The following is a 4294-nucleotide window of genomic DNA, read 5'->3' on the forward strand; positions in this document are numbered from 1 at the left end:
TAACATGTAGATTCATTTTGTTTGTTTAAGTATTTTGTAATGTGTAGATTCATTTTGTTTGTTTAAATATTTTGTAACATGTAGATTCATTTTGTTTGTTTGTTTAAGTATTTTGTAATGTGTAGATTCATTTTGTTTGTTTAAATATTTTGTAACATGTAGATTCATTTTGTTTGTTTGTTTAAGTATTTTGTAACGTGTAGATTCATTTTGTTTGCATGCATTACTTTAAGATTTTATTTAAAATGTATTTGGAAACCATTATGAGGTTTCATCTTCCTTTAATAATCTAGTTTCGGGAGTTGACTGGCAAGGATCAAGCTCATGTAGGCGTCAATGACATGGTACTGAACTCATACAAGTAAGTTGTTTTGAATGTTTCACTATTCATTAAAGATAATAGTGCTTGTTATAGAATAAAACAGAAAGTATGTTTCATTACTAACCTAAACTTTGAAACCCTTAAACATCTTTCACTTTTATACATGGATAGTGAATGACAGTGAAGAGTGTAATCTGTATTTACAACACATGTGGGTACCTGTATTTGTTAGGATCATCAAGCAGTGTTTATTCCAAACCATCGTATGGTTGCTAGAAAAAATGAGGTGTAGATATATACTTGTCTAAAATCAGATATGATTTATATGTATAAATAAGTCAGGTGGACTATGATTTATAAATATAATTAAATCAGGTGAACTATGACATATATATACTGTATATATAATTAAATCGGGTGAACTATGACATATATATATATATAATTAAATCAGGTGAACTATGACATATATATATATATAATTAAATCAGTTGGACTATGACATATTTATATATATATAATTAAATCAGGTGAACTATGACATATATATATATATATATATATAATTAAATCAGGTGGACTATGACATATTTATATATATATATAATTAAATCGGGTGGACTTACCTTAGAAATACAGAAAACCTTTCCGTGTTCAGTTTTCTCTCTCATGTTGTTAACAATCATATGACTAAATGTTCTGAATGGCTTTTGATGCATGCATCAGGATGGCTGTATTGTCTGCATTTATTGACCAGTATATTTGGACCGTTAATGGTTGAATCTGCCAAGTATCATGGTTATTTCGATGCCAGTTTGACGAGTTATCAGATCTTTTTTATTCGAAGAACAAGCTGGTTTATGCAGGATTTTCCAGCTAGTTCCAATCCTCATGAAGCTTGTGCCAATTTTTGATAAACTTGAAGATTCTAGTGTTTTGTTAAAGGATTCTATTTTAGAATCTTTCATCTTTTCTCCTCCTTCTGTAAGTTGAGTCATGACTGATACTATTATAAATTGATTCAATTTTTAAAGATTGCAGTTACCTCACAATTTGAGGTTTTTATCCATTATTTTTATCAGATTCTACAATTTGAGTTTTTTATCCACTATTTTTATCAGATTCTCCAATTTGAGGTTTTTATCCACTATTTTATCAGATTCTACAATTTGAGTTTTTTATCCACTATTTTTTATCAGATTCTCCAATTTGAGTTTTTTATCCACTATTTTTATCAGATTCTACAATTTGAGTTTTTTATCCATTATTTTTATCAGATTCTCCAATTTGAGTTTTTTATCCACTATTTTTTATCAGATTCTACAATTTGAGTTTTTTATCCACTATTTTTATCAGATTCTACAATTTGAGTTTTTTATCCATTATTTTTATCAGATTCTCCAATTTGAGTTTTTTATCCACTATTTTTATCAGATTCTACAATTTGAGTTTTTTATCCATTATTTTTATCAGATTCTACAATTTGATTTTTTATCCACTATTTTTATCAGATTCTACAATTTGAGTTTCTTATCCACTATTTTTATCAGATTCTACAATTTGAATTTTTATCCACTATTTTCATCAGATTCTACAATTTGAGTTTTTTATCCACTATTTTTACCATCCTCTTCCACCTTCAACTTTTCTAGTTTAATTTCTTCTTTAGTTCAATGAAGTTTGTATACAAATTCTGAATCAGAAACTATTGGACCTTTTACAGAAACATTTTTTTAGAATAATGTTTGTTTTTACTCTCATTTGTTTTAGTATCAAAACAATCAAGGGATTGTAGACCAGTAATATAACTTCCTCTGTCAAAATCATTACCTGAACATTACTCATTTCAAGATGAAAAACTTAAGGATTTTACACAAATTCCTTGTTCTTGATCTTTGGATGATGAAAGTGGATATCAAAATGCCTATCTTCACATTCCAATTCACCCATCTTCACAATACAAGTTGTTTATCAGTTCACAACTTTCCCTTTACATCTGGCTTCAGCTCCTTATGTCTTTGCACGTGTAGTTGAAGTCTTTGGTGTTTTCTAAACCCTCTAGATATCAGTTTTCATTATTACATTGATGATTTACTTATTCTCAATCAAACATTGCTCCACTCACAGATTCACTCACAATTCACCACTCAGGTTCTCATAGTTCGATTGTTCACAAGTCTAGGTCTATATTGTATGTTGTAAATACTTGGTGGATGTTGGGTTTTAGATAAACACACTCTAGGGAATTATTCACCTATCTCTTATGGCTTTGGAATTCCTGGAGTCTCAGGTACACCTACCTCTGTTTTCCTAAGATTTACTCTTTAATTTAGGGATGGTGTCTTCTCTTTATAAGGCAGTTTCTTTGTACTAAATGATGCACCTTCAATGGGATCTTGTACTCGGTGGCACTCATTATATCAGAAAATTTCCTTTTCTTGAACTACTCTATAGCTTCTCCTTTGGCTCAATTGGGAGTTTACTTTTTTAGGTTTTCTTTTCTTCAGCCTCATCCAGATCTGTACCTCTTTGCAGAAACTTCTTGTGTGCTATCATGGGAAAGATCTGAATCTCACACCAACCTTTAGGAACTTTGGCAGTTCAACAGATTTATCAAAAGTTAATTTCCTTGATACACCACTGTGTTATAATTCACATAGAAAAATCTACAATGGTGGCATATATCAACAGTCAGGGAAGAACTCAATCACAAAGCCTTTATTTGGCTGTGGTGTCTTCATATTTGGGTCCATTCACATCATATACATCTTTGAACCTATCATATGCCAGGTGTTATGCACATTCTTGCAGATTCTCTTTCTAGAGATTGTTGTCTTTTTCACTACGGAATGTACCCGACATCCTTCAGTGGTTCTACCAACAGCTTCTTCATCCTGTGATCAATTCGTTTGCAATTGCAGACAACCTTGTCCAACTTAACTGGTCTCCACCTCCAGATACAACTTCTCTAGTAGTGGAGGATTTCAGTCAGTCTTGGGAAAATCTTCTCATGATCTTCAGGTACTGGCCAACCTCAGTTTGTCAATGTGTCTAGTTCTCCTTATTGCTTCACAACGACCAACTCAGCTGTAGTTACCACAGCTGCACATGAGCCTCAAGAGATTCACTTTCCTTTACTTCTTTGAAGATATCTTCTAAGCCAGCCTTGATCACCCATCTTCCACAGTGACATCCATCATCTACAAGCCAGAGTAGCTCAAATGTTATCACATTCTTGGTGATGCTCATCCCTGGTCATCTGTTTCTTGTCATTCTCCAACTGCAAAACAAATTGCCTTATTCTGTATGTTCTTATTTCATAATTGTGACTGACTTGCTTATTTTTTTAAGGTTACAGATCTGCTCTCTCTGTCACCTTTAGGTATCACAGAAGCCATTTCTTTCTTTCTTTCTCTCTCTCACCATTTTTACTGATCTTTTTCAAGCCTCTGTCCATGAGTCCACATTTACTGTCCCCGTTGGGACTTAGGTCTTTTTGTATAATGTTTTGCTCAAAATCGAAATTCTGATGAGTATTTAAATATTTAGGTATTTAGATGAGAATGATTTGACCGTCAGCATTTCAATGTTGGCCATCGAAAATACAACATCTTAGGTGCTTGAAGATAGATTATCTTCCTTTTTCCCGTGGGAAATGAATGTTTGTTACTTGGAATTGGAGTAATTTTGCTACCAAGAAGGAATAATTTGGCAAATTGAGTATTAGTTATTAACAAAAGGCAGAGAAGATAGGCATGGTGTGAGGTGAAGGAGGCAAAACCAGGCAAGATAGGCATGACGTGAGGTGAAGGAGATAAAACCAGACAAGAGAGGCATGGCGTGAGGTGAAGGAGATAAAACCAGACAGGAGAGGCATGGCGTGAGGTGAAGGAGACAAAACCAGACAAGAGAGGCATGGCGTGAGATGAAGAAGACAAAACCAGACAAGAGAGGCATTGCGTGAGATGAAGA

General features: G+C 33.0%; 1 long non-coding RNA gene across 1 annotated transcript in view; it reads left to right on the forward strand.

Annotated features, from left to right (window-relative positions):
- Positions 1–4294, forward strand: part of LOC111083384 — a 13756-nt gene that overhangs the window by 6525 nt on the left and 2937 nt on the right. Inside the window, exon 3 of the long non-coding RNA XR_002609012.1 lies at positions 294–361. This is a non-coding gene — a long non-coding RNA (uncharacterized LOC111083384). The remainder of the gene's footprint in view (positions 1–293; positions 362–4294) is intronic.

This window comes from Limulus polyphemus, unplaced genomic scaffold, assembly GCF_000517525.1.
Source record: "Limulus polyphemus unplaced genomic scaffold, Limulus_polyphemus-2.1.2 Scaffold9321, whole genome shotgun sequence".
Lineage (NCBI taxonomy): Eukaryota > Metazoa > Arthropoda > Merostomata > Xiphosura > Limulidae > Limulus > Limulus polyphemus.